Source organism: Manis pentadactyla, chromosome 13 (genome assembly GCF_030020395.1).
Source record: "Manis pentadactyla isolate mManPen7 chromosome 13, mManPen7.hap1, whole genome shotgun sequence".
Taxonomy (NCBI): Eukaryota; Metazoa; Chordata; class Mammalia; order Pholidota; family Manidae; genus Manis; species Manis pentadactyla.
The window spans coordinates 60,220,813-60,243,561 of NC_080031.1; the positions used below are offsets into that span (position 1 = coordinate 60,220,813).

Below are 22,749 nucleotides of genomic sequence, written 5' to 3' on the forward strand. Positions count from 1 at the left end.
CGCCCCGGGGGCTGCCGCTAGACGCGCCCGCGGGCGGGGAGGGTGGGGCCGGCCTCGGCTTGGCCCGCCCCCAGGGGACTGCTGGAGCCCTGGCTCGGCCTGGGAAGGCAGCGAAATTCCCGGCCGCAGTCGGAGGCCCAGCTCGCGGCCGCCTCGCGGAGCCGGGGAGGCCCGGGTGGGGAGCGGGCGGCGGGACTACGGGGCTGCAAGTGCCGCCCCTCGGCTCCTCGCCGCGGCCTGCGGGAGTCTCTCTGCAAACCAGGGCCCTCTGCGCCGCCCAGCCGCCCGGCAGGGACAGAATATTCCGAAACCGGAACTGCTGACCACCCCGAAGGAGCGGCTGCGAGCAGTGGCTTTTAATTCAGTTGCCCTCTCAATGCTTGGTTTGTAACAAGCCCTTTTGTCGTCCTTCAACTTGGTGAAACAGTTGTAAAACTTTACCTTAAGGATTAGTTATGATCCCAATTGAGAATTAAATGTATCCTCAGATTAGTTATTTCTTCACGGAGTGAAGAGATGATTGATTAAAAATACCTAAGTATATATGTATATATACCAACTAGGTTGATAAGCTTCACTGTTCAACAGAATACATTTGTAATTTAAAATTTTCCAGTACCTGATAATAAAGTTACAAGATTTAGCCAATAAAAATATAGGAACAGCAGTTAAAATTTGAATTTCAGTTAAACTGAATAATTTTACAGCATTAAAGTATATGCAGGGACATAGGAAATTCAAATGTAACCGGGCACCCTGTATTTTATCTGGCAGTCCTATATGTTAAAAATTTTTTTAAATGGGTGAAATTAATTTTAATATATTTAATCCAATATGTCCAGAACATTATCATTTCATCATGGAATCAATATAGAAATTACTGAGATTACATTTTATATTTAAAAATCATTGATCTTATATTCTTTTTATTTTTATAGTACATTTCAAGAATCTAGTGTGTATTTTATAGCACATTTTAGTTTGGATTAGTCATATCTTAAGTCCTCAGCCACATGTAGCTAGTGGTTATCTTATTGGATAGCAGTGTTCTAAGGTCTTCAAGAATTAGGACTGCTAAATTGAACATTGCAGCACATTTCTTTATATGACAGTGACAGAGTTGTGTTAAAAAAGAAGACACGGGCCCAACATGGTTTCATTTCTGCTAGGCCAAGTCACCAAACCAGGGCTTAATGCCTAAGCTAATTGTCGTTTCAACCCCTCCCAGAAATGTAGTCAGTCAGGAATCTTCTGGTCATCATTGATAAGATAATCTCACATATGCCCTCTCCATCCCCAGAGGAAGATATGGTCATCCACTTAATGAGACTCTTATCCTTGCCTCCCCTCATGCACATAGATAGCATCAGATTGTCTACAGCATGATTTTTCAGAAAAATAACTAGGATACATGTAACCTTTCTACACGTATCCCTTGCTGTAGAGAAAGTATTTAATATGTCTCCAAATAAAGGGGCTTTAGAACAGTTGTCAGAACTCACTAAAGGCCTGCTCTCAGGCCATGGTCCTCAGTAAGACTATGAATAAACTCTATCTTCCTTAAATATAACAGTCATATTGATTTCAATTGACAGTGACAGAAAAAGAACTATTTTTAAGTGATTTTTAATGTACATTTTAAAATGTAATCTGTAGGGTAAACACTATTTCACAGTAATTAAATTCTAAATTGAATATAAAAAACAGAGAAGGGGAAGATAACCTTGCCAACATGTTTTACAAAAGGAATTACAAACATTTTCATAAAGCATATTATATATATTTTTAATTAGGATAAAAATGTTATCACGGGTATTAGTCATTTTGTGTACACTTACTGTTCAATATCCCTGCCTTCTGAACAGGGCTGGCTATGCCTTCAGAAATGTACTTCATCCTTTCTAACATCTTATCTCAAATAACAGTCCTTTTCTGGAATTTACTGAAAAGGAGAGCCAAGATCTGGAAAACAAACTTGTTTCTTGTATCAATTCTCAAAATTGTTTGAAGATGTCAAAATAAATGAAAGCTCCTAGGAGAAGAATGCTGACCTGTGTCCAGTCCACACAAGGTGAAAAAGTCTTATTTTAAGAAATATTAGTCACGGGCACCAGAAAACAATCCAGTAGGCAACCAAAGAAGTTGCAGATCTTAAGCAAACAAACTGTTTGTCCTGTGGGTTGAACAAGTGCACAAAGTGAAAAAACAACCTGGGGCAGAGCCTTCTAGTTGTAGGTGAGGCAGTGATTGCTATCTGTATGTGATGATTGTTTAAACTGCATCTTTTAAAAGAGAGATTGAATTTAGAATCTGAGAGGATCAGTTACCTAAGGCCCTTTATCACTCAAGATTCTGAATCAGGATATTTCTATTTTATAAATACAAGAAAATAAAATGGGTTTATATGGCAGGTAGCAGCATCAGGGTTCAAACCCTAGAGTAAGTGGATTAAAATGCTAGGTGGTCTCCACATCAGTACCCAATGATCCCTGCTTTCCAGTAATCATATCCTGTGTAGTTCCCTCCCACTTTGTACCAGGATTGATCTGTGTGACCAATGGCGCATAGCAGATGTTTCATCACTTCAGTGATTACATTTTACAAGATTTTTTAAAATTGTATTTTAAAAGATTTCCATCTTGAATGTTCCTTCCTCCTCCCCTCCCCCTCCTCCCTCCTCCTTTTCTTTGGGAGAAGCAGCTGCCACGTAAGCAGCCCTTTTAGGTGCTCAAGTGGTGGCAAGGAATGAGGCTGGTCATATCACATTGCAGAACAGATGGAAAGAACTTTGGTGACAGCGTACGGTAGAACTACAACTTTCCCAAAAGGCTTTTATATACATATATGTGACAGAAAAGGCAAGTTGGGTCATTAGTGCTACTTATGTCTTCATTCATCCTGCAAACCTTTGGCTGGGCTGTTACGTGCCCAGCACTGTTCTGAGTTCCATGAATCAGGGAAAGGAAAAAGAAACTGGGTATCTGTTCTCATGGAGCTCCCACTTCAGTTGGGGGATGGTGAAGCTGACAATAAACTTGTGAAAATAAGTTTGACTTTCACCAGTGGTAAGTGCCAAGAAGAGATAAAGGAGGAGGACGTATCTTGAGTAACTGTCGGTGGTGGCTAGCTTTAGACTGAATGGTGCATATTTTTCTGAGAAGGCGCTATCTAAGCTGCGATGCAAAGAATGAGAGGGAACCCACCAGGTGAAGATCTGGGAAGGAGGGTACCAAGCAGAGGAGCAGCCAGTGAAAGGCTGCGAGGTAGGGGAGCACCTGGCTGCTCAGGCAGCAGGAAGGAGACCAGTGTGACTGCGACCCAGGGATCCCAGTGTGCAGTGATGGGACCTAAGGCCAAAGACACTGGCAGGAGGCCTGTTTATATGGACACCAGATCGCTTCATGCCTTGTAGATGGTGGCAAGGAGTTGGATTTCTAGGTACAATGAGAGACCATCAGAGCATTTTTCAGCAGAGAAAGGACAAGGTGTGATTTCTGTTCTAAAAAGAGCATGCTGGCTGCTCTGTGGCAGAGTGACTGTGGAAGACTAGAATGCAACTAGGTTGACTAGTTAGCAGCTACTACAGCGTGCTAGGCAAGAGCTGGGATGGTCTGCAGCAGAGCAGCATCTGCAGGAGAGAGAAATGGATGAATGTGGAATGTAATTTGGAACCAAAGGATAATGCAACTTGCTGTTGGATAAGGGCACAAGGGCAGGAAATGAAGGATGACTCCTGGGTTTTTGGTCTAAGCAACTTGGTTGCCAGGATTTGGGATGAGGAAATTGGGTGGGGTGGAGGGGTGGAGGGAAATTAAGAGTTTTATTTTATTTTGATTAACAAATGTTTATTGGGGTTGTAAGAATGGGAATAAGTTAGCATAAGAGTAGCCATCTTAAGGGTCTAGAAGCCATTTTCTGAGTATGTGACTTAGAAAGAAAAACTGGACCTGGGTAAGGCTTGAAAAACAAGTTAATCATGAACACTGGGTTGTGGGCAGCTGTGACCCTTGGTCAGCTAACCTTAGTCAGCTAATCATACATACCAAGCTTATCGTGCGGAACCGCCCTAACAATTGAGGAGTGGTCCTATCTTGCTCTTGCTTAACCCCAGGATGTATGACTTGCAAAAATAGTGTGTAGCTGTGGAAAATTACTATGAGTTAAGTGCTTTGAAAATGCTATATAAACCCTTGGCTTTGAGTACTCGGGGTCCTTGTTGAAGCCCGCTGTGTCGGGCAGACACTTGGACCCCAGCTAGCTGGAATAATAAACCTCTTGCTTGTTGCATCGATCTGCCGTGGCCCTCGTTTTCTCACTGGGGGGAAACGCTGACCGGAATAAGGCCGGTAGGTCTTACAGGGTAAAAATAAAATTGACCATCTTAGCCATTTTTAAGTGTACAATTCACTTTGTTGTACAGCCATCACGTCACCTATCTCTAGAACTCTTTTTATCTTGCAAAACTCAAACTCCACACCCATTAAACAGTAACTGCCCATCCCCACTCCCCCAGCTCCTGGCAACCACCCTTCTCCTTTCCATCGCTCTGGACTGACCGACCAGTCTAGGTACTGCTTATAAATGGAATCATAGAGTATTTGTCCTTTGATGACTGGCTTAATTTTCTAAGCATAACCCTCAGGGTTCATCTCTGCTGTAGCATCTGTCAGAATTTCCTTCCATTTTAAGTCTGAATAATGTTCCAGCATGCGTACGTATCAAGGTTTGTTTTTCCACTCATTCTGCCAATGAGCACTTGGGATGCTTCCATCTTTTGGCTGTTGTGAATAATGCAGCTATAACCATAGGTGTATAAATATCTGTTCAATTCTTTTGAGTATATACATATACCCAGACATGGAGTTGCTGGATCACATGGTAATTCTAGTTTTTAATTTTTGAGGACCCGCCCCCCTGTTTTCCACTAGGACTTGCACCATTTCACATCCCCACCCACAGTGCGCAAAGGTTCTGATTCCCCCTCACCCTCGTTGGCACTCATCCTTTCCTATTTTCTTAAGAGCAGCCATCCTATGGGTGTGAGATGATATCTTACTACGGTTTTGATTTGTATTTCCCTGTGGCTACTGATGTGGATGATCACTTTGTGTGCCTTTTGGCCATGTGTATGTTGTTTTTGGAGAAAATGTCTGTTTAAGCCCTTTACCCATTTTTATATTGGGGTGTTTGTCTTTGCTGTTGTTGAGTTGTAGGAGTTCTTTGCATTCCACACAGTAACCCTTTATCAGATATATGATTTCCAAATATTTCTCCCATTTCATGGGTTGCCTTTTCCCTCTGTTGATCGTGTCCTTTTATGCACATATTTATGTAGTGTTTTAAATTTTTATTGTGTCCTTTTATGCACATATTATGCAATATTTAAAATTTCGATATTGTCCTATTTATTTTTCTTTTGTTGCCTGTGCAAGAGTTTTATTTTAAACATAAGAACAAACATATAAATATATTAGTATTTTTTTTTTTTTTAATAATTATTTTTTATTGAAGGGTAGTTGACACACAGTATTACATTACATGAGTTTCAAGTGTACAACACAGTGGCAAAACATTTATATACATAATTCTAGGTTCCAGCTATCACCCTACCAGGCTGTTACAATATCTTGACTATATTCCTTATGCTATACATTACATCCCGGTTACTAATTTATTTTACCATTGGAAGTCTGTCCTTTTTTTTTTTTTTTTTTTTTTGTGAGGGCATCTCTCATATTTATTGATCAAATGGTTGTTAACGACAATAAAATTCTGTATAGGGGAGTCAGTGCTCAATGCACAATCATTAATCCACCCCAAGCCTAATTTTTGTCAGTCTCCAATCTTCTGAGGCATAACAAACAAGTTTTTACATGTAGAACAAATTCTTACATAATGAATAAGTTACATAGTGAACAGTACAAGGGCAGTCATCACAGAAACTTTCGGTTTTGCTCATGCATTATGAACTCTAAACAGTCAGTTCAAATATGAATACTCATTTGGTTTTTATACTTGATTTATATGTGGATACCACATTTCTCTCTTTATTATTATTATTTTTAATAAAATGCTGAAGTGGTAGGTAGATACAAGATAAAGGTAGAAAACATAGTTTAGTGTTGTAAGAGAGCACATGTAGATGATCAGGTGTGTGCCTGTAGACTATGTGTTAATCCAAGCTAGACCAGGGCAATAAAACATCCACGTATGCAGAAGATTTCTCTCAGAACGGGGGGGTGAGGTTCTAAGCCTCACCTCTGTTGATCCCCAATTTCTCACCTGATGGCCCCCCTGCGACTGTGCCTGTCTTAGGTTGTTCCTCCCTTGAGGAATCTTACCCGTCTCTGGCTAACCAGTCATCTTCCGGGGCCATACAGGGAAATGTGAAGTTGGTAAGTGAGAGAGAAGCCTTATTGTTTGAAAAAGTTAGCTTTTTACTTCTTTGCATATTTATGCCATGTGGCTTCTATGCCCAGCATTTGTCTTGAGGTATCTTTACCACTTGGAAGAATTATGATACTCGGTAAATTTAATATGAGGCACGAATTCTATTTAAGGGTTGTAATTAGGAAGGAAGAAGAAAAGCTATAGAAGTAGCAGGCGGAAGAAAACATGGGAAGATTGATTATTTCTTTGATATATCTTCTTGTAGAGTAACTTCAGCATGTATAGGTTTTAAGCTACTACTTAAATTGCACACACACATTAACATAATGGGAGTATAGTTACATAACCAAAGCATATCTGTAATTACCAGCCATCTGCAGTGAAACCAAGAAAACCAGTTAGGCACCTTAGGCATTTGTGAAAACTTATCTATGATATGGTGGATATTGTCCAACTGAACTTGAACAGTCTGAGAGAAATCAGACAAATTAAAACAACCCATTCCTGGGGACTGTTCACATGCCATATGTTCTTTTAACAAATAGTTTGTAGTTGTAAGACTTTGGAGCGCTACAATTTGCACTTCTCCAAATTCTTGGTTGAGTTCCAACAGTATAGATCCAGTCCAATTTTGTTGTTTTACTGTATGCACAGACCAGCTTAGATATCTCCTTCCTCATTCCCATGGCAAGTCCAGGAACTGGTGGGATGAGTGCATCTACAGCTGTAGCAGTGCGTGGATCTTTGTTGGGGTTTTTTGATGATCATCTTCTGCCATGAGTCTTCCAGAGAGTGCAGATATTGGAAGTTCTTTTTCATATCGTATCTTAGTTCATTTTCGGGGTAGCCCAATTAGGCTTTGATCCTCTGTATAAACACAAACAGACCCTTTGCCTACACTTTTATATGCCCTTTATACCCTTGTGTAGAACTCGTTGGAGGTTACCACACAGGAACTGCCTTTTTTTTTTTTTTTTTTTTGCTATCACTAATCTACACTTACATGACGAATATTATGTTTACTAGGCTCTCCCCTATACCAGGTCTCCCCTATAAACCCCTTTACAGTCACTGTCCATCAGCATAGCAAAATGTTGTAGAATCACTACTTGCCTTCTCTGTGTTGTACAGCCCTCCCTTTTCTCCTACCCCCCCATGCATGTTAATCTTAATACCCCCCTACTTCTCCCTCCCTTATCCCTCCCTACCCACCCATCCTCCCCAGTCCCTTTCCCTTTGGTACCTGTTAGTCCATTCTTGAGTTCTGTGATTCTGCTGCTGTTTTGTTCCTTCAGTTTTTCCTTTGTTCTTATATTCCACAGATAAGTGAAATCATTTGGTATTTCTCTTTCTCCGCTTGGCTTGTTTCACTGAGCATAATACCCTCCAGCTCCATCCATGTTGCTGCAAATGATTGGATTTGCCCTTTTCTTATGGCTGAGTAGTATTCCATTGTGTATATGTACCACATCTTCTTTATCCATTCATCTATTGATGGACATTTAGGTTGCTTCCAATTCTTGGCTATTGTAAATAGTGCTGCAATAAACATAGGGGTGCATCTGTCTTTCTCAAACTTGATTGCTGCGTTCTTAGGGTAAATTCCTAGGAGTGCAATTCCTGGGTCAAATGGTAAGTCTGTTTTGAGCATTTTGATGTACCTCCATACTGCTTTCCACAATGGTTGAACTAACTTACATTCCCACCAGCAGTGTAGGAGGGTTCCCCTTTCTCCACAGCCTCGCCAACATTTGTTGTTGTTTGTCTTTTGGATGGCAGCCATCCTTACTGGTGTGAGGTGATACCTCATTGTAGTTTTAATTTGCATTTCTCTGGTAATTAGCGATGTGGAGCATCTTTTCATGTGTCTGTTGGCCATCTGTATTTCTTTTTTGGAGAACTGTCTTGCAGTTCCTCTGCCCATTTTTTAATTGGATTATTTGATTTTTGTTTGTTGAGGCGTGTGAGCTCTTTATATATTTTGGACATCAAGCCTTTATCAGATCTGTCATTTACAAATATATTCTCCCATACTGTAGGGATCCTTCTTGTTCTATTGATGGTGTCTTTTGCTGTACAGAAGCTTTTCAGCTTAATATAGTCCCACTTACTCATTTTTGCTGTTGTTTTCCTTGCCCGGGGAGATATGTTCAAGAAGAGGTCACTCATGTTTATGTCTAAGAGGTTTTTGCCTATGTTTTTCTTCCAAGAGTTTAATGGTTTCATGGCTTACATTCAGGTCTTTGATCCATTTTGAGTTTACTTTTGTATATGGGGTTAGACAATGGTCCAGTTTCATTCTCCTACATGTAGCTGTCCAGTTTTGCCAGCACCACCTGTTGAAGAGACTGTCATTTCGCCATTGTATGTCCATGGCTCCTTTATCAAATATTAATTGACCATATATGTCTGGGTTAATGTCTGGATTCTCTAGTCTGTTCCATTGGTCTGTGGCTCTGCTCTTGTGCCAGTACCAAATTGTCTTGATTACTATGGCTTTATAGTAGAGCTTGAAGTTGGGGAGTGAGATCCCCCCTACTTTATTCTTCTTTCTCAGGATTGCTTTCGCTATTCGGGGTCTTTGGTGTTTCCATATGAATTTTTGAATTATTTGTTCCAGTTCATTGAAGAATGTTGCTGGTAGTTTCATAGGGATTGCATCAAATCTGTATATTGCTTTGGGCAGGATGGCCATTTTGATGATATTAATTCTTCCTAGCCACGAGCATGGGATGAGTTTCCATCTGTTAGTGTCCCCTTTAATTTCTCTTAAGAGTGACTTGTAGTTTTCAGAGTATAAGTCTTTCACTTCTTTGTTTAGGTTTATTCCTAGGTATTTTATTTTTTTTGATGCAATTGTGAATGGAGTTGTTTTCCTGATTTCTCTTTCTGTTGGTTCATTGTTAGTATATAGGAAAGCCACAGATTTCTGTGTGTTGATTTTGTATCCTGCAACTTTGCTGTATTCCGATATCAGTTCTAGTAGTTTTGGGGTGGAGTCTTTAGGGTTTTTTATGTACAGTATCATGTCATCTGCAAATAGTGACAGTTTAACTTCTTCTTTACCAATCTGGATTCCTTGTATTTCTTTATTTTGTCTGATTGCCGTGGCTAGGACCTCCAGTACTATGTTAAATAACAGTGGAGAGAGTGGGCATCCCTGTCTAGTTCCCAATCTCAGAGGAAATGCTTTCAGCTTCTCGCTGTTCAATATAATGTTGGCTGTGGGTTTATCATAGATGGCCTTTATTATGTTGAGGTACTTGCCCTCTATTCCCATTTTGCTGAGAGTTTTTAACATGAATGGATGTTGAACTTTGTCAAATGCTTTGTCAGCATCTATGGAGATGATCATGTGGTTTTTGTCTTTCTTTTTGTTGATGTGGTGGATGATGTTGATGGACTTTCGAATGTTGTACCATCCTTGCATCCCTGGGATGAATCCCACTTGGTCATGGTGTATGATCCTTTTGATGTATTTTTGAATTCGGTTTGCTAATATTTTGTTGAGTATTTTTGCATCTACGTTCATCAGGGATATTGGTCTGTAGTTTTCTTTTTTGGTGGGGTCTTTGCCTGGTTTTTGTATTAGGGTGATGTTAGCTTCATAGAATGAGTTTGGGAGTATCCCCTCCTCCTCTATTTTTTGGAAAACTTTAAAGAGAATGGGTATTATGTCTTCCCTGTATGTCTGATAAAATTCCGAGGTAAATCCATCTGGCCCGGGGGTTTTGTTCTTTGGTAGTTTTTGATTACCTCTTCAATTTCGTTGCTGGTAATTGGTCTGTTTAGATTTTCTGTTTCTTCCTGGGTCAATCTTGGAAGGTTATATTTTTCTAGGAAGTTGTCCATTTCTCCTAGGTTTCCCAGCTTGTTAGCATATAGGTTTTCATAGTATTCTCCAATAATTCTTTGCATTTCCGTGGGGTCCGTCGTGATTTTTCCTTTCTCGTTTCTGATACTGTTGATTTGTGTTGACTCTCTTTTCTTCTTAATAAGTCTGGCTAGAGGCTTATCTATTTTGTTTATTTTATCGAAGAACCAGCTCTTGGTTTCATTGATTTTTGCTCTTGTTTTATTCTTCTCAATTTTCTTTATTTCTTCTCTGATCTTTATTATGTCCCTCCTTCTGCTGACCTTAGGCCTCATCTGTTCTTCTTTCTCCAATTTCAATAATTGTGACATTAGACCATTCATTTGGGATTGCTCTTCCTTTTTTAAATATGCTTGGATTGCTATATACTTTCCTCTTAAGACTGCTTTTGCTGTGTCCCACAGAAGTTGGGGCTTAGTGTTGTTGTTGTCATTTGTTTCCATATATTGCTGGATCTCCATTTTGATTTGGTCATTGATCCATTGATTATTTAGGAGCGTGTTGTTAAGCCTCCATGTGTTTGTGAGCCTCTTTGCTTTCTTTGTACAGTTTATTTCTAGTTTTATGCCTTTGTGGTCTGAAAAGTTGGTTGGTAGGATTTCAATCTTTTGGAATTTTCTGAGGCTCTTTTTGTGGCCTAGTATGTGGTCTATTCTGGAGAATGTTCCATGTGCACTTGAGAAGAATGTATATCCCGCTGCTTTTGGATGTAGAGTTCTATAGATGTCTATTAGGTCCATCTGCTCTACTGTGTTGTTCAGTGCTTCCGTGTCCTTACTTATTTTCTGCCCAGTGGATCTATCCTTTGGGGTGAGTGGTGTGTTGAAGTCTCCTAGAATGAATGCATTGCAGTCTATATCCCCCTTTAGTTCTGTTAGTATTTGTTTCATATATGCTGGTCCTCCTGTGTTGGGTGCATATATATTTAGAATGGTTATATCCTCTTGTTTGACTGAGCCCTTTATCATTATGTAGTGTCCTTCTTTATCTCTTGTTACTTTCTTTGTTTTGAAGTCTATTTTGTCTGATATTAGTACTGCAACCCCTGCTTTCTTCTCACTGTTGCTTGAAATATGTTTTTCCATCCCTTGACTTTTAGTCTGTACATGTCTTTGGGTTTGAGGTGAGTTTCTTGTAAGCAGCATATAGATGGGTCTTGCTTTTTTATCCATTCTGTTACTCTGTGTCTTTTGATTGGTGCATTCAACCCATTAACATTTAGGGTGACTATTGAAAGATATGTACTTATTGCCATTGCAGGCTTTAAATTCGTGGTTACCAAAGGTTCAAGGTTAGCCTCTTTAGTATCTTACTGCCTAACTTAGCTCGCTTATTGAGCTGTTATATACACTGTCTGGAGATTCTTTTCTTCTCTCCCTTCTTGTTCCTCCTCCTCGATTCTTCATATGTTGGGTGTTTTGTGCTGTGCTCCTTCTAGGAGTGCTCCCATCTAGAGCAGTTCCTGTAAGATGTTCTGTAGAGGTGGTTTGTGGGAAGCAAATTCCCTCAGCTTTTGTTTGTCTGGGAATTGTTTAATCCCACCGTCATATTTGAATGATAGTCGTGCTGGATACAGTATCCTTGGTTCAAGGCCCTTCTGTTTCATTGTATTAAATATATCATGCCATTCTCTTCTGGCCTGTAGGGTTTCTGTTGAGAAATCTGACGTTAGCCTGATGGTTTTCCCTTTATAGGTGACCTTTTTCTCTCTAGCTGCCTTTAACACTCTTTCCTTGTCCTTGATCTTTGCCATTTTAATTATTATGTGTCTTGGTGTTGCCCTTCTTGGATCCTTTCTGTTGGGGGTTCTGTGTATTTCCGTGGTCTGTTCGATTACTTCCTCTCCCAGTGTGGGGAAGTTTTCAGCAATTATTTCTTCTAAGATACTTTCCATCTCTTTTCCTCTCTCTTCTTCTTCTGGGACCCCTATAATACGGATATTGTTCCTTTTAGATTGGTCACACAGTTCTCTTAATATTGTTTCATTCCTGGAGATCCTTTTGTCTCTCTCTCTGTCAGCTTCTATGCGTTCCTGTTCTCTGATTTCAATTCCATCAATGGCCTCTTGCATTCTATCCATTCTGCTTATAAACCCTTCCAGAGTTTGTTTCATTTCTGCGATCTCCTTTCTGGCATCTGTGATCTCTTTCCGGACTTCATCCCATTTTTCTTGCGTATTTCTCTGCATCTCTGTCAGCATGTTTATGATTCTTATTTTGAATTCTTTGTCAGGAAGACTGGTTAGGTCTGTCTCCTTCTCTGGTGTTGTCTCTGTGATCTTTGTCTGCCTGTAGCTTTGCCTTTTCATGGTGATAGGAATAGTCTGCAGAACTGGGACGAGTGACGGCTGGAAGGATTTCCTTTCTTGTTGGTTTGTGGCCCTCCTCTCCTGGGAGAACAGCGTCCTCTAGTGGCTTGTGCTGCGCAGCTGCGCGCAGACAGGGCTTCTGCTTCCTGCCCGGTTGCTATGGAGTCAATCTCCGCTGTTGCTGTGGGCGTGGCCTGGCTCGGGCAGCTACTCCAAAATGGTGGAGTCGCGTTGGAGCAGGAGCTGCTGGGAGGCTATTTATCTCCGTAAGGGGCCTCCCTGCTCCCTGCATCCCAGGGGTTAGGGTGCCCAGAGATCCCAGGTTCCCTACCTCTGGATTAAGTGACCCGCCCTGCCCCTTTAAGACTTCCAAAAAGCACCCGCCAAAACAAAACAACGACCACAAAAAAAACAAGAAAAAAAATTTTTTTAATTTAAAAAAAAAAAAAAATTTTTAATTAAAAAAAAAAAAAGGTGGTCGTTCGTTTTTCTTTATTCTCCGGTGCCAGCCTCAGGCCTCTGCTCACCGGTCTTTCTGCCCTGTTTCCCTAGTATTGGGGTCTCTGTCCCTTTAAGACTTCCAAAAAGCGCTCGCCAAAACAAAGCAGCAAAAAAGCAAAAAAAAAAAAAAAAAATGGTCGCGCGCTTTTCTTATGTCCTCTGTCGCCCAGCCTCCAGTGCCTGCTCACTGTTCTTGCTGCCCTGTTTTCCTAGTATCGAGGGCCCTGCACTCTGGCCCGGATGGCTGGGGCTGGGTGTTCGGCAGCCCTGGGCTCCGTCTCCCTCCCGCTCTGCCTGCTCTTCTCCCGCCGGGAGCTGGGGGGAGGGGCGCTCGGCTCCCGCGGGGCCGGGGCTTGTATCTTACCCCCTTCGCGAGGTGCTGGGTTCTCTCAGGTGTGGATGTGGTCTGGATATTGTCCTGTGTCCTCTGGTCTTTATTCTAGGAAGGGTTGTCTTTGTTATATTTTCATAGATATATGTTGTTTTGGGAGGAGATTTCCGCTGCTCTACTCACGCCGCCATCTTCCGCCCCTCCCCATATATTAGTATTTTAAACTTACATTTAAGTGTAAGTTTGGGGACAGTTGGATTTGTGAGTCTGAAGGTAATAGAAGAGGTCAGAATGAGATCTAAATAAGGGAATTACCCACATTATGATGGTATTTAAAGCCACAGGTCTGGACGAGATCCCCCAAGAGAGAAGATAAATAGGAGCACATAGGTCTCCTTATGGGATATAATCACATTGGGGTAAGATTGCATAGGAAGCTATCAGGAGGCTTTAACTGAGTTAAATTCGGGTAATACAAGGTATCGACAATCTTCATCTTCTGAGCTAGAGGCCGGGCTAGAGTGGAAATTAGAAAGTCCTGGCCAAATATTAATCCTCTTTGCTTTTAATTGTTACAATAATAATGCTAACAATAGCCCAAGACATCATTTAGTTCTCAAAACAGCTCTGTGAGATAGATGTTTTTATCTATCCTCACTTTACAGACAGAAACCAAAGAGAAGTTAAGTAATTTACCTGGTTGCTATACTTAATAGGTAGCAGGTCCAAATTAGAACTCTGGTCAGTCTGTCTCCATGCCCACACTCCTAATTATTAGTGCTATATCTTGTTACCCTGAAAAATGAAATCTAGCCCTCAGCCCTTACCAAAGGACTGAGTTTGACCATGGCCACATCTCTGCAGTGGTGAGTGGGCCGAGAGAGGTGGTGCTGACCTGCCCCCTTAGGCTGACCCACAGTCTCCTCTTTTAACATTCTGGGTCTCAACACTGTACCAGGTTCTAATCCATCCCAAATAAAGAAAAAGAACGTGGATGGACACAGCATAACAGGACAACAGAAGTCATCATGTTCTGATTCCTTTTGTCTAAATGCTATGGTCAGTGGCTGGATTTGGGGCTTTATGGAATTTTTGAGCAGAATGACAAGGGAGGGACTTAGAGACTGTATGATGCCATGGACCATTCACAAGGTGTTTCACTCCTACCCGGGAGCCCTGGAGGAAAATCACACAATCATGAGCTGTGCCTCTACAGATTTACATTTCCACTCACAGATGGACCCTCAACCTACCTGTCATCTCCCAAACCATATGTTTCTCTAACCCATCAAAGTTCCCCCTTCTCTCCATATCTTAATGCAGCAGCTTGGATTGAGAGTGAAAGGTAAAATGGTTTGTCTTACCTTGGGCTTAGATTTTGCAACACGAGTAAACAAAAGAACCAGGGTAGGGGCATGAGTGGATTGAGGGGATTGTGATGCATAAATTGGAAGGGAAGGAAACTGCCATGTTGGAGCTTCAAGTGTTGTGAGGTCCTGGAATGAGGTGGAATTGTTGTGACTGATCATGGCATCCAGGGTGAGTCCTTGGCAGGGAAAGATGAAGTGCAGGTCAAGGTCAAGCACTGGGAGGCTGAGGTGCGGAACCTCATCCTCAGGTGGGTTCCAGATAGTTCACGGACTGGGTTAGCAGCTGGGCAGTGCTGGGAAGAGCTGCCAGAGAGCACAGCACAAATCTCTAAGGCCACATTTTACAACTGTGAAGGTGAAGGAGTCACGGTTTGGAAACGGCAGTGGTGGACAAGGAAAATGCTAAGGCCTTACCCAGCTCTGAAGTTTGCAGGAGATGGAAAGTGAACAGCCTCCACTGGAGACAGGGACATGGGGGGAGTGGCGTGCTCAGGGGAAGCTGGATCTCTGTCCAGGTCAAGACAAGGAGAGAGCAACCAGGGATATTCCTGAGAGACTTGTTCGTCCACAATGGGATGAGGGTTTCAGAGGACACAGGAGCAGGGGAGGCGGTTGTGGGTGGGTGAGGCTAAGCAGAGACAGGGCGCACAGAGGGGAGTTAGAAGGCCAGTATTTGACAAGGATTACCTTTGCCATGTTGGAGAAGGAGGGTCTCAGGGGTCTCAAAATCAGGTTAAGGACTTCTGTGCCAACAGAGGTATTGGGTGATCTTTCAAATCCTCATAATTTTTTACAATCCCTCCAGCGGTCTGTTAAACATAACCTCAATAATAAAAGGTAATTTGCCTCAGCAGAGCCAGTTTGACTTGGTAAAACTAAATTAGGACAGAGGTGACACTGCTCAAGTGGCATGAGAGGAGAGAGAGAGAAATGCCCACACCTAGGTGAAAGAAAATGACTCTGCCCTGGCTTTCAGCTTACAGAACTCAGCTCCAGGTGAGAGTGCTGTGCTGAACTGCTGAGGCCACAAACATAGGAATTTATGACCTGGGACTGAGCCCATTGAGAGCTCGCATTTTGCATTATTTGTGTTCTTCATCTTTGCTTCCCAAGACCTCACACTTAGTTGACACTCAGTAAGCTTTTATTTTTTAACTTCCTTATGATTATAAAATTAATGTATTTATTTGTAAAACATTTATAAAGTATGGAAAACTACAGAAAAAAAACTGAAATAGAAGTCATCTATAATCCTCCACCCAAACATACCTACTATTAGTTCATTGAGATATTTCCTTCTAGTTTTTTTTCCCCATGCCTTATAAACAGAGTTTATTCACGAATGCACTCATTACTTAGTAAATAATATTTTTTTTATTTAGGTAAAACCTAAATACGATCATATGCTATTTTTTAATACTTGTATTATGTCATGAGCATTTTACTATGTTTTTAAGAATAATTCTTAAACACTGTTTTCAAGGTTGAATAATGTTTTTCCATAAGGTCACACCCTTATTTATTTAACTATTTCCATTTTTAGTTTTTTTGTGTGTTGGGGGGAGCTGGATTTAACCAGCATTGCAGTTTGCCCGAAAGACTAAGATGGATTAAGAAAGGGGAAGGAAGTTAATATAATGATTAACAATTGAATTTAGTGAGATGCCAGAGAGTGGAAACATCTAAATCTGGTAGGCACAGTGCTAAGTATAAGCATTTTCTCATGTACCCCCCACAGTCACCCCATGGAACTATTATCTCCTTTAACAGATGAAGAAGCTGAAGCCTGTAACTTGCTTGAGGCCACATAGCTGAGCAGACCCAGCATCCCACCCTGGGACACTGGTCTCTTAAGGATCTGCCCATAATTTTCTTATCATTTGCTTTAGCTAGATTTTTTTAAATTTATTTTTTAAATCTATGTATTCTTTAGATCTGTACACAAACAGAAAGGATGCTAACTTTGTCCAATCTAGTTTCGTTAATATTTTTCAACTGGGGCTAATTTAAAGATTTTTAATATACAGAAGTTTTCTAGAAGCTTATAGCAAGATCTATTTATTTTAAACTTATCTTCAATTCCCTAGCCATCCTGAGATTAAATAATCACCTATATCTTCTTGTAACTTTTCATTCATTTATTTATTTATTTAAAACATTTGACTCTTTAATCCATTGAGAATTCATTTGGTATGTGTTTTATGGTGAGATGCTATTTTTTTCCAGTTTTTCCATTTTTATCAGTTTTCCACCTTGTCAATCATCCCAGCATTAGTTTTGAGTAATTTGTCCTTTTCTCGAGAATTTTGAATGTCCCTTTATCATATACTACAATTTTATAAACATTTGGGTCTGTTTCTGGGCTACCTGTCCTATGTGACTGATTGGTCTTTCCTGATGTTTCCAAATCCGTGAGAGAATATTTCACCTTACCACTCTTCTTCTTCCAGAATTTCTTGGACAGTCTTGTGTACCTGTTCTCTCAGAGAGCCTTTAGAATTATTTCAAATTTAAAATTCACATTTAGAATTATATCAAATTAATTTGGTAAGGATGGTAGGTTCACAGCATTCACTCTGCCCACTCAGGAACGTGGCAGTCTTAATAAAATGAAATAATTTTTTCACTTAGGTTTTACACATTTTTTTTTCTGGGTGCTTCATGGTTTATGACTATTATAAATGGAACCGAGTTTCTTTCAGTATATTCTCTAGTTGGTTACTTCTAGGACATAAAAAGTTCTTGATTTATGGATACTTCCTATATGCCTTCACTTAAACTGATCCTCTGAGATGTAAGAATTTCTATTTCATTCTCTTGGATTTTAAAAATGGAATATCATGATATGCTTCTCATAATATTGGTAATTTTATCTATTTTCTAATAGCTTTACTTCTTATCTATATTTTACACTTTGACTATTGTTACTAAAAATTACCTAAGAATGTTGAAAAGATGCTAGAATATGTTTCTATAAAAGTTCTGTGACTAAAATGGTTCTAGTGTTCCACTCCAACATGCAGCGTAATATTGGCTGCCAGCCTGAGACTGATATTCAAAATCAAGTTCAGGAAGTTAAAAGTAGTTTTAAAAAATCAGGGCTGTATTATGAAACCAATCAAATACTATTTTGGCAGGTAGGGATCTATTGGCCTTTGAACTACCAAAGAGATGATCTTTTGTGTACTTGTTGCCTTTTTATAAACAGACTTTGCAAAATCATCTCTTACTATTATAAAATACAAAGCACCCATAGGAACAGCAATCAAAGGTAATTATCACATCCTTACTTCTTATATCTAAAAAACACTTTAAGAGCTTTTTATATTTAGATGTTTAAAAATTCAAATGTCTATGCATCAAACAACATTTTCATCAGCTGTAATTACAATGTATTTTAATTGAAATGAGTATTTATCAAATGCCTGTTACATGCAAGAAGGGACTATGCTAGGCAGCATTACAGAGGCTGAAAAGATAGCAAGGTCAGGCTCTTGGTTTCCCAGAGACTGGGGGACAGCCAGACGGGGACCCAGCTGAGTGAGGATGACAGGGCCCAGAAGAGCACTGGGTAGTCAACAGTCACTGCTGGGTGGACAGAAGATTAAGGAGAGCTTCTTGGGAGGCAGCAAGACCTGCTCTTTGTGGCCCTGGAAGCCTTGAGCCTGGCAGGGTAGGCAGAGGCTACCCGGACAGGCTGCCATCAATGGGGGAGATAAAAGCTGTAGGGGAGGCAGCTGTGCACCTGCCCCAGTGGCAAAGCATAAGCTATTTTAAGATAGGCTAGTGGATTTTAAAGCAACCAATCACAAGGTAGGATCAGTGTGTTAGTAGTTAGAACTATGGCAATGTAAGAAAAAAATTCTGAGTTCATCAGAAAAGTTTAAGATAAGGGTCTTGAAATAGTGACAGTTTGTCAAAATGTTACATCAAATGTTATTTGAAAGGTATTTGGGTAGTAACAATTTATATTTGGGGATAATTGTTTTTTAGAGAAGATGCTACTAAGCAGCATATTAAAAATGAGTGGCTGCCTCTGAGGGCCACATAGTGCTGGATATGTTAAAAGATCAGTAGCTCCTTACAGTGCTGTTTCAGAGAAGCCACTTCCAGTAAAAGGATGCTGGGGCACATCTCCAGGAGCAACTTCTTGCTGTATTATGATCTCAGACTGCCTAAAACATGGTGAGACACAGACCTGACATTACGGTAATACATTATCCCATGAGTGGCTTTTATCCTCCTGCTGCTCCTTCATGGATCTGAGATCCCAGTGTCGCTGGCTAATGCACCCCTGGTGGGAGAGGTTACAGCTGCCTACTGTGTTTAGGAAGGTATGTATTAATGGAAAGAACTTTTAAAGGGCTCTCCAGATTGCTGGCTTGGACAGACTTCTTCCTGGGTGCTGACCCATCTCAGCTTACAAACCATCTCTCTCAATCTAACTGGTTTGTGCTTTTCTTGGTTCTCCGTTTACCAGTAAAATTTCTCTTAAGCCAGACTTAGGGAACAGAAGGCCCAGTCACATACTCAAAAGAGCACAACCAGTGTGGACCATTCAATGGGCTGTGAGCTATAGCCACTGAAAACTGTAGCCAGGAACTGCCGTGGTTCTCTTCCTAATGGCAGACAGGTCATATGGGCCAGGCTACTGGATTTCTTGCTGCATTTCACTTGTAAAATGCTATTAATACCTGCCATCAATTCTTCTCAAAGGAGTGTGTACATTTTTCAGGATACAGATACTGCCGTATGATCATTTGATTATAGCAGCATATGAGTTCACTTCGAAAACAACTGTCATTTTGATTTTTGCTGGCTCACATACACACACACACACATGCACTGTTGTCACTGGGGAGTTGTGTTAATACAATGACTTAAAAATTTTTTTGGATAGTATTTGGAAATGAGTGTTAATCTTTATATGGATTTACCAGTCCTTGACCAACAGAACACATTGAATTTTACAAACCCATTTTATCAAAGTAATTAGTAAGGACTCTCTAGAAATGGCTTGTTTGAAAAAAAACAAAAGATGGTTTGTTTTTTAAAATAAGGAGATTATCTGGAAGAGTGGCCCACTGTTTGCTAGATGACAAGCACTCCAATAGCAGTCCATTTTAGTGTTAATTATAATCGGTCCATTTCTTCAGGAAAGTCTTTGGCTTCTTCATAGAATCTTTTTTTTTTGGTATCATTAATATACAATTACATGAGCAACATTGTGGTTACTAGATTCCCCCCATTATCAACTCCCCACTACATGCCCCATTGCAGTCACTGTCCATCAGCATAGTATGATGCTGTAGAATCACTACTTGTCTTCTCTGTGTTATACTGCCTTCCCTGTGCCCCTGCCCACTACATTATGTGTGCTAATCATAATGCCCCTTATTCCCCTTCTCCCTCCTTTCCCACTCACCCCCAACACAACTTTCAGTCCATTCTTGGGTTCTGTGAGTCTGCTGCTGTTTTGTTCCTTCAGTTTTTGCTTTGTTCTTATGCTCCACAGATGAGTGAAATCATTTGGTACTTGTCTTTGTCCACCTGGCTTATTTCACTGAGCATAATACCCTCTAGCTCCATCGTGTTGTTGCAAATGGTAGGATTTGTTTTCTTCTTATGGCTGAATAATACTCCATTGTGTATATGTACCACATCTTCTTTATCCATTCATCTACTGATTGACACTTAGGTTGCTTCCATTTCTTGGCTTTTGTCAATAGTGCTGTGATAAACATAGGGGTACATATGTCTTTTTGAGACTGGGAAACTGCATTCTTAGGGTAAATTTATAGGAGTGGAATTCCTGGGTCAAATGGTATTTCTATTTTGAGTTTTTTGAGGAACCTCCATACTGCTTTCCACAATGGTTGAACTAGTTTACATTCCCATCAGCAGTGTAGGAGGGTTCCCCTTTCTCCACATCCTTGCCAGCATTTGTTGTTCTTCGTCTTTTCTATTTTGGCCATCCTAACTGGTGTGAGGTGATATCTCATTGTGGTTTTAATTTGCGTTTCCCTGATAATTGGCAATGTGGAGCATCTTTTCATGTGCCTTTTGGCCATCTGAATTTTTTTTTGGAGAATTGTCTGTCCTCTGCCCATTTTTTAATAGGGTTATTTGCTTTTTGGGTATTGAAGTGTATGAGTTCTTTATATTTCTTCATAGAATCTTATGTAACTGTTTTTCAGTTCATCAAACAGGGTGAAAATTTTATCAGAAGGAAGTTAGTAGAACTTTGGGATTTTCTTCTTTCTTCATTGACTCTCGTGTTTTTCCTGCATCTGAATCTGAAAAATAAGGTAGGTGCTCAAGAAACTTAAATACTCAAGACTCTCCTCCTCAAACTGCCAAACTGACCCTGAAAGATATTTATCCAGTCAATGAACAGATAATTCTTTTAACCCAGAAGAGAACCTCCTGAGTCTAGAACTTGTATTCTATGATTTTCCATTTTCCTTGAGGAAAGGACAGAGAGGTAAGCATGGAGTTCTTAGCAAGTTAAAGTTGATTTTGGAGTAGTTATATCATTAGAAGAAAACAACTTATCAAAAGTGAACAATTTTGTGGTACAAGTTAGGACATAGATTAGGATCCATTCACATACAAATTCATCTCTATCATGGCCAGGCACTAGAAACACTTAAACTTATATAATCTCATAATAGCCATAGGAGCTATTCCCATATAATAGATGGGAAGACTGAGGTTTAGTGAAAATTAAGTAATTTGCAGAAATGTATGTAGCAGATTTGGAATTGGAGGCAGTTCCACTCTAGAATCTAAATGAGTCCTACCATACCAGTAATCTTTTAAAAGTTTCCCAAGCTGAGATGTCATAGAAAGACATTTGATTTTTGTCCCTGGTTCCTGACCCAGAGCTCCTAAAACAGCGTCCTGTTGAACACATCCACGTGCTGGGTGGGTCGCACTTCCCAGCTCCACAGGGACAGGAGCCCCTGTGTCTGGATCCTTCTGGACCTTGCCCTTTGTACCATGTCATGTGGCTGCTCGCTGTATCCTTTATAATAAGCTGGCGATAGTATGGGAAGTGTTTTCCTAGTTCTATGAGTCACTCTAGCATATGACTGAACTTCAGGAGGGAGACTGTGGAAATGCCCAGCTTTGTAACCAAGTTGGATAGAAGTGTAAATACCCAGGGGCCTGACAGGTGTGACTAACTCTGAGGTGAGGGCGGTCTTGTGGGACTAAGCCTTTAACCCAGTGGAGTCTGATACAAACTCTGGGGTGTTAGTGTGAGAACTGAGTTAAATTAGAAGATACCCAGTTGGTGTCAGAATTGGTTGGTATCAAAGGAAAAACCCTGGCACAATCTCATAGGTAAAAAAAAATGATACCAGATTATTTTATTTTGTATTTCATTATCACTGTAAACGAGTACTATTTTCACCTGTGTATACCTGCCACTGAACTCTTTTCTGTGAACTCTCTATGACCTTTGCTGGTGTTTCTACTGAGTTATCTGTTTCCCACTGGTTGCATAGGGCTTTTTTCTATGTTAGGTATATTAACCCTATGCCCATATTGTGTATTGCAAATATGTCCCCTCTGGCTTGTTGACCTTATTATGGCTTCGTTTCTGCTATGTCAGCAATTTCTAAAATTACATAATCAGATATATCAATCTTTTTTCCTTTATGGCTCTTGGCTTTTCACAACCTGTCCAGAGTGGCCTTCTGTAAGTTTATAAAAATACTTTTTTTTTTTGGTACATTTATGATTTTACATTTTTAGGCCTCACTTTTTAATCTTTCTGGGATTTATCTTGATGTCCTTTTGAAGTATGATTAAAGTTCTTTATTTATCCAAAATGGCTAGCTGAATGTTCTAACAACTTTTCCCCACTGATTTTGATTGCTCCTTTTTCTTATATACCTAATTCTCATGTTTTCTTGATTCTAGTCCAGTGATTTCTCTTCCTATCTTGTTATCACACTGTTTTAATCAC

At 40.3% G+C, this 22,749-nt stretch overlaps 1 pseudogene; it reads right to left on the reverse strand.

The window, feature by feature from the left end:
- Positions 1–17: 17 nt before the first annotated feature.
- Positions 18–22,749, reverse strand: part of LOC118916124 (solute carrier family 22 member 4-like) — a 43,585-nt pseudogene continuing 20,853 nt past the window's right edge.